This window comes from Balaenoptera physalus (genome assembly GCF_965194825.1).
Source record: "Balaenoptera physalus genome assembly, chromosome: 12".
Taxonomy (NCBI): Eukaryota; Metazoa; Chordata; class Mammalia; order Artiodactyla; family Balaenopteridae; genus Balaenoptera; species Balaenoptera physalus.
The window spans coordinates 83,995,300-84,004,082 of NC_138897.1; the positions used below are offsets into that span (position 1 = coordinate 83,995,300).

The 8,783-nt window shown below is 41.8% G+C and overlaps 1 pseudogene across 1 annotated transcript; it reads left to right on the top strand.

The window, feature by feature from the left end:
- Positions 1-2,248: 2,248 nt before the first annotated feature.
- On the top strand, positions 2,249-8,560 carry LOC309639880 (PRELI domain-containing protein 2 pseudogene; annotated as a pseudogene). The gene has a single exon. The product of its transcript is annotated as a PRELI domain-containing protein 2 pseudogene (transcript).
- The last annotated feature ends 223 nt before the right edge of the window (positions 8,561-8,783 follow it).

Genomic DNA, 8,783 nt, shown 5'->3' on the forward strand with positions numbered 1-8,783 from the left:
TCCTAATCCTAACCCCAATTTTGTAATCATCATGGTCATCTTCATGGTTTCTGATCCACTCTAATTAATTAATCCACTCTAATTAACAATGCTCATAGGCAAAATGGTGTAACATTTCATTTTTATGTGAATATCATTAAAACTTGACTGTAAGGTTGAAAAGTTTCACTTTGGAAAAACTTCTAGAGAAATTAGGTGGAAGAAAGTTAATTGCTATATTAGTTGTCAGTGTCTTGAGATATGGAAACAACATAAGTTATCAACAGGAGGATGGACCATCACATGGTACCAAAACACAAATGAACCAAAGCTATACGTATTTTAACTTAGCAGGATCCTATTGGGGCCTTCCCGGGACAGACCCCTCCCCCATATCCTCTGCTTTAGCTCCTCTCTGAAGTACCCAGATAAGAGTATCTGATGCATATTTCCTGAGTTGTTTTTCAGCTCCTAAAACCACCACCAAATGGAAGAAATTAACTACTTGATGATCATGAGCAAGTAGCCCTCGACCTTCTGGTGTCTAAGGATTGATCACCAGCAACCAATCAGAGAACTGTGAACGAGCTGATCACATACTGTGGGGAGACCCTCCCTCATCTGGCCTTTTAAAATGCTTTGCTGAAATCCCTATCAAACTACCAATGGCATTTTTCACAGAACTAGAACAAAAACTTTCACAATTTGTATGGAAACACAAAAGACCCCGAATAGCCAAAGCAATCTTGAGAAAGAAAAATGGAGCTGGAAGAATCAGGTTTCCTGACTTCAGACTATACTACAAAGCTACAGTAATCAAGAGAGTATGATACTGGCACAAAAACAGAACTATAGATCAGTGGAACAGCATAGAAAGCCCAGAGATAAACCCACACACATATGGTCACCTTATCTTTGATAAAGGAGGCAAGAATATACAGTGGAGAAAAGACAGCCTCTTCAATAAGTGGTGCTGGGAAAACTGGACAGCTACATGTAAAAGAATGAAATTAGAACACTCCCTAACACCATACACAAAAATAAACTCAAAATGGATTAAAGACCTAAATGTAAGGCCAGACACTATAAAACTCTTAGAGGAAAACATAGGCAGAACACTCTATAACATATATCACAGCAAGATCCTTTCTGACTCATCTCCTAGAGAAAGGGAAATAAAAACAAAAATAAACAAATGGGACCTAATGAAACCTAAAAGCTTTTGCACAGCAAAGGAAACCATAAACAAGATGAAAAGGCAACCCTCAGAATGGGAGAAAATATTTGCAAATGAAGCTGACAAAGGATTAATCTCCAAAATATACAGGCAGCTCATGCAGCTCAATATCAAAAAAACAAACAACCCAATCCAAAAATGGGCAGAAGATCTAAATAGACATTTCTCCAAAGAAGATATACAGATTGCCAACAAACACATGAAAGGATGCTCAACATGACTAATCATTAGAGAAATGCAAATCAAAACTACAATGAGGTATCACCTCACACCAGTCAGAATGGCCATCATCAAAAAACCTACAAACAATAAATGCTGGAGAGGTTGTGGAGAAAAGGGAACCCTCTTGCACTGTTGGTAGGAATGTAGATGGATACAGCCACTATGGAGAACAGTATGGAGGTTCCTTAAAAAACTAAAACTAGAACTACCATACGACCCAGCAATCCCACTACTGGACATACACCCTGAGAAAACCATAATTCCAAAAGAGTCATGTAGCACAATGTTCATTGCAACTCTATTTACAATAGCAAGGACATGGAAGCAGCCTAAGTGTCCATCGACAGATGAATGGATAAAGAAGATGTGGTACATATATACAATGGAATATTACTCAGCCATAAAAAGTAACGAAATTGAGTTATTTGTAGTAGGGTGGATGGACCTAGAGACTGTCATACAGAGTGAAGTAAATCAGAAAGAGAAAAACAAATACCGTATGCTAACATATATATATGGAATCTAAAAAAAAAAAAAAAAGGTTCTGAAGAACCTAGGGGCAGGACAGGAATAAAGACGCAGACATAGAGAATGGACTTGAGGACACGGGGAGGGGGAAGGGTAAGCTGGGACGAAGTGAGACAGTAGCATTGACATATATATACTACTAACTCTAAAATAGATAGCTAGTGGGAAGCACCTGCAAAGTACAGGGAGATCAGCTGGGTGCTTTGTGACCACCTAGAGGGGTGGGAGGGAGACACAAGAGGGAGGGGATATGGGGATATACGTATACCTATAGCTTGATTCAGTTTGTTATACAGCAGAAACTAACACACCATTGTAAAGCAATTATACTCCAGTAAAGATGTTAAAAAAAAAATAAAATAAAATGCTTTGCTGTAAGCCTTCAGGGAGCTGGGCGGGGGCGGGTTTGAGGGGAAGCACCTGTCCGCCTTGTGTTTACCATTAGGCTGAACTTTCCTTCACCACAACCAGGTGTCAGTAGATTGGCTTTTACTGCGCATGAGCAAGAGGACCTGAGTTTGGTTTGTAACAATTTGGTAACCAACCTGGGGCTCAGTCGCGCGTGGACGCCTCGCCCTGGCACATGGGCCCCGGCTGGCAGCTTCTCCTGGGGGCCTGTCCAGCAGCTGCCTGAGCACCTTTGTCTCAGAGACGCCCCCAGAACTGGCCAGCGGGCGTCCCTGGCCCTCGGCGCTTTGGATTTTGGTGGTGATGGAAACAAGGCATTCGCACTGGCCAGTGGAGCCATCTTTGGTGAGTAATGGGGCTTGCGGTGTGAAAACACCCGGGTACCCTTCCCTATCGCATTGGCTTTGCCTGCGGCAGAGCATTGGTTGGGATTTTCCCTTTTGGACCAGCCTTGGTATTTCATTCAGCCTCATCGCTGAGGGGCCCTTAGTTGGGGTTCTCCCTTTCTGGGGCTCAGGAACTTTGACCCTGAGAGACAGTGTTGCATTGGATATATTTCATAACACCTGCCGTAAATAGTTAATTATGGGTAATCAGAGCTCTGTTCATCTTAAAATCCCCCGGGGTGAATTTTGCAAAACTGGGAGATCTTCAGCTATGCTCTCATAAATGAAAGAAAATGATGTTTTTATTGTAACATTGTGTGGCCTCAGTGCTCCCTGAGATCTGGAGAACACTGGTCTCTAGGGAGCCTTTTCAATTGCTTTGGCTTTTACCTTGGGGGGGGTGCGTGTGTCTCGGTACCTGAGTCCAAGTCCTGTTCTCTCTTCCTGGTTTTGCTGAAAGTGAGGCATGCGAATGTGAGCAAATGATAGATATATTATTTTCTATTACTGTTATTTGTTTAAACTGAATTGGGTATTTGGAAGTTGGCGGGGGGGCGGGGGTGGGGGGGGGTGGGAATCCTGAAAATGGTCAAGATGGCTGGGCAGTTTTCAAGGAGGAATCTACATTTCTCTTCCTGTGCTTTTGAGATGTAAATGATCTACTTGGGATCTCAGCAACTTATCTAATAATCTGTGTCCCTGAGGCTGAGGGGGAAAAAAAAAAAAGAGGCTCTTTTTCTCTCAAGCAGAAAAACTAAGATCTCTGGTTCTGTCTTTCTGTAAAACTTACCTTGTAAATAAGCTGTATTTAATTGACTTAAAAGTAAGCACTTGCAAATTAAATACTTCTAAGTATAAAAGATGCTAGCCAGAACAAATTTCGGGTTCACATGATCTAGGAAATATTCACTATTAAATTAATATCTGGTATTAAACCTAGCTTAAGTTTGTTGGTATACTCAATACAGATGTCTCTTATTGTACCTAGGTTTACTGAAGGTCAATAAATTTATGTTACTTGTGTTGCAGTTTGTCAGCAGAAAGAAAAAAATTAACTTGGTATGATGAAATTCTTATAAATAAATGCAAATGAGATAAGAGCTTTTGGGTGAACTCTTTAGAAATAATTATGTTTTAGGAATGTCTACTTTAAAATGATCTCTCCAGGTATTTGGTAAGTTGAAATTTTAGAGTTGTGCTACATTAAGTTAAATGGTGGAAGTTTATTGAATAGCTAACTCATTCCCAAACATAATAAGATACTGAAAATTAATTACTAAACATTGGCTTCCCTTTACAGAGAAACTGAAGGTGTTTAGGACTATTACTAAATGTTTGGTGCCACACTGAGATATTTTCTATAAAAAGCACATGTTTTTAGAAATTATTATTGGTATTTATGTTTACCAATTTACAGAATGCTAATGTAAAAGACAGGTTATAATTGCTTCTTGGTTTTCACTAGAAATAAAGGTTTTTAAGAGTTGAGGATTCCAATTTACGTATGTCATTAAAGCTACTAAAAACAATAAAGGAAACATTTCAGTATACAGTAGGAAAGTAGGATATATGTTTTGAGTAAAAGAAGGTATGAGGAATGGAGTTGCATTTTATTAAGGAAGAGAAAGTGATTCGGTCCTAGAGCTGGTTGTTTCTAGATGGGGAAAAAAATATGGGACAAAACTAATATGGATACAGAAGGCTGTGGAAGGTTTGTGTGGAAACGGAGCCCTGAAAAAGTTTTGTGCATGGTCTGGCTGAGATTAGAGTAAACCTAATTAGGTAAATGGATTTTGTTATTAAAAGTAGGCTGGTGGAGAGCTCCAGCAGTAGTGTGCTTGTGGAGGTGTGGTTGGCACGCCAGAATGGGGGTCACCGTGGACGTGCACGAGGTGTTCAAGCACCCCTTCGAGCAGGTGGTCACCAGCTTCCTCCGAAAGTATCTGAACCCCATGGATAAAAATGTCATCTCTGTAAAAATTGTGTAGGAAAAAAAAGGATGTGTCAACAGGGATCATCTATAGAAAGAGGATTGCAGTCTGTCAGAATGTGGTTCCAGAAATTTTAAGGAAGGTGAACATTTTAAGGGTACCTAATATCCAGTTAGAAGAGGAATCGTGGTTCAGTCCTCAGGAAAGGAACATGGCTATAAGGAGTCACTGTCTTACGTGGACACAATATGCATCCATGAAGGAAGAGTCTGTCTTCCGGGAAAGTATGAAAAATCCAAATTGGACCGAGTTCACTCAGAAAGGCAGGATTTCAATCACAGGGGCTGGTTTTCTCAACTGCGTTTTGGAAACTTTTGCCAGCACATTTTTAAGACAGGGCGCCCAGAAGGGAATTAGAATAACGGAGATTCTGCTAAAGGAGCAGTGTGGTGCCCCCTTAGCTGAATAAAGAATCACCAGGAAGTTGTGTTGTGTCTACTTTTTCTCGAGAATCTTTTCTCAGACACAACAGATCCAAAGACACAGTTTTCGAAATACAGCTTTAAGGATGTGGTGTTGGCAGCTTACAGAAGAGGAGACCTTCCTGCCAGGACATGACAAGATACACTCCCCTGGGAGCTGGCCTCAAATAGCGGCTCTGGTGGAGCTGAGACCTTCTGGCTGATTCTTACGGCAGAATCTCTATGATTTTACAAATAAAGGAAAAGTCCCATGGAAGGTGATGCCTGCCTTTCTTCAGGATGTCCTGCTGGTCGCCTGGTGGCGGTGTTGGAGCAGCCAAGGACGGGCCAGAGGCCTGGAAAGTGCTGCTTGTTCCTGTTTGTTCTCGACATCGTTGCTCATAGGATTCATGAGAGGATTCTGGGACAAATAAAGGAGTTAAACCTGATACCTGATTCTTAGGTGGCCTGGAACAGAAAGGAATATACCAGACCTGTGTTGAAGTTAAGCCATATTCATAGTAATGTTGAAGATTCTCACAAATCAGGAGCATTTGATTTCTACCCATCAGTACTACATAACTGCCATCAGCTGACTTTCATAACGTAACACGTGAACTGTGATTGTTCCTTAAAAGAACCTGGCGAGTGGGGAGGTGGGCAGTCATCTTGGCTCCTTCTAACTCACTCTGGGAGCTGGAGCAGATCATGTGACCACTCTGCTTTTCACTGGGCAAAGGGGGATAATTGGGCACAGATCTTTCTACTTGTGATGATTAAACAAGGTGGTTTGGTATGAAAAGCACAGGTTTGGGAGTCAGAGAGACTCGGGTTTGAATTTGAGCATGGCCACACAATAACTCGGTGATCATGTACGTAATTTAAAACCTTTCTGGAATTCATTTTTTAGGTTTGTAAAATGACATTATAGAGTTAACCTTATGAAGTTGTTGGAACAATTGGAGATCATGTGATAAAGTGCCTACCATGTCACCTGGTGCACAGAAGTAAATAGAAGCTATTATTAGTACACGAAACCAGTTTGGAAATGTACTTTTCTAATGTAATGTAACGTAGTATTACTGTTTGAAAATTAGATGACGGTAGTTTGCATTTCCCACGATCGGAAGCCAAGATGTAAATGCACACTACCTAAAAGAAAGCTTGAAGAGGGGCAATAATTTGGAATTCATCTTTTATTTTTTTTTTTAAAAAAGGAATGTAGTTTATTTATTTATTTATTTATGGCTGTGTTGGGTCTTCGTTTCTGTGCGAGGGCTTTCTCTAGTTGCGGCAAGTGGGGGCCACTCTTCATTGCGGCGTGCGGGCCTCTCACTATCGCGGCCTCTCTTGTTGCGGAGCACAGGCTCCAGACGCGCAGACTCAGTAGTTGTGGCTCACGGGCCTAGTCGCTCCGCGGCATGTGGGATCTTCCCAGACCAGGCTTGAACCCGTGTCCCCTGCATTAGCAGGCAGATTCTCAACCACTGCGCCACCAGGGAAGCCCTCATCTTCTTAAAATAAAAAAATTGGTCCATTACTGGAAAGTCTTGGGGAAATCATTTTTTTTAATATTTGAAAATTTTTCCATTTAACGAATTAATGAATTTCAAAGCAATTGTGTTTTTTGTTTTTTTTTTTTGTTTTTTTTTTAAATACAAGCCTGCCACTGTGAGCTCCTCTTATTGTATTTGAGCTGTTGTGCTGCCTGAGTTTTGTGTCTTAGGATAATTTCCCTTCATTTCCTTAGTGTTTCATTCCTCAACTGTGTTGGGGGGAAAATGAACAGTAGAAACCAGAACACCCTTTGACCTCCTTTTCCGGTTTGTAAATGGCAGTCGGTAGGCTTTTGGAATAATGGCGCATTTCCAAAAATAAAAGGTGATGTGAATTATCACAGAGGTGAGAGGCAAGAAATCTGTACTTGGAGGCTGATGTTAGAATGAATGTAACCCTGGGAGTTCCCTGGTGGCCGGCCTGGTGGTTGGGACTCCGAACTTTCACTGCCAGGGCCCGGGTTCAATCCTTGGTGGGGAAATTGAGATCCCGCAAGCCTCGTGGTGCAGCCAAAAAAAAAAAAAAGAATAAACGTAACCCTTCATATCAACAACTTGCATTCTGTGAAGGCAGGAGTTCTCAACCTTGGCTGTCCATTGGAACCACCTGGGAGCTTTCTGCGCTCCTGCTGCCTAGGTTACATCCCAGACCAATAAGTCAGAATCTCTGGGGGTGGAACCCAGACATCAGTATTTTTTAAAGCTCCCTAGGTGATTCCAATGGGCGGCGAACGCTACAGTGAATTCTAGGTGATTTGCAGATATTATCTGATTCCTTTCTTAACACCTCCAGGGTAGGAAAGTATCTTTGTAGCAAGAATTATTGTTAGAAAGAGTGAAGCACAGAGAGGCTGACTTTTTGCCTTAATTCCTTGAAGCCGGGGCGGCCAGTGGAAATGCCTACAGGGGTCTGGCAGGTGACCTGATGCGTGAAGCAGGCTGGCGGCCACTGGGGAGACCCCAGGAGTATGTGACTGGCAAAAGGTGGGCAGCTGCTGCCGGGCTCCAGCACCGTGTTGCCAACTGGCTGGTTTTCCTAGTTCTTCCAATTTCCAATTTTCCAGGAAAAGATAGAATAAAAAAAAAAGAAAGAAATCGCCCGATTTTTATGTGTTGGCAACGAATTCAGGATTGTTTAAAGCATTGTGCCGGCCAAACAAAACATGTTTGCCAGTAGTTTCCAGCCTTTGCTTCAAGAGTGTTAAGGACCAGCTGAAACATCTCAGCCAACTTTTAAGAGATTTTCATTTCCCTATTCTGGATGTAAGCTGCTTTCTGCCTCTCCTCCAAGACTGCTTTTACATGTATTTTGCTCCCCATTCCCAAGCAATCCTCTGAACTTGCATCAGACACTTTTCCTCATTTTTTTCCCCCCTGCAGGCATGCATTACTTCAAGCTTCACATATATGGCTTAGAAATCATATGCTCCTTTTAAAATTAATTAGGGCTTGTTAAACTTTATTATGTGTCAGAATCTTCTTCCTGTGATAAAACATTTAGAAGTCCACATTTAATATGATTATGTATAAAATGTCAGTACCGGGAGTGTAGCCTTACTGGGTACATTAGGAACAAGGGTGAGAAGGGTTAATTCACAGACCTGGCCAGGCTCCTGCTGGCTGGGTTGCTGAACCTACACAGGAAGGTGCAGATGTGTTACAGTGATTCCCAGGCTTCTACTTGTACCAGAAATCCTTGGGTAGGTGGGCTCAGCTGCTGGTTCCCAGGGCCTCCCCCAGAGATTCTGATTCATGGAACTTCATATGGGACTCAGGGATCTGCATTTTAAAACAAGTTCACCAGGAGACTTGGTTGTGCTGTTTCACAGACCAGATTTTGAGAAACAGTGATTTAGGGGAGGTGTTTGTGGCTTCTGTGTCTCCTATCATTTAAGAAGGGTTTATAGTCAGTTGGGCTCACTGATCAATACAGCTGATCACTCAGGACACAATATAAATTTCTCATGCACAGAAGCTGACTTAGGCTATCCCTACATGATTAGGGTGCTTTTACTATGAACGGGCTTTTATGGTTTCAGTCATGGGGATAAAAAAGGTGCTATATTCTTTTGATA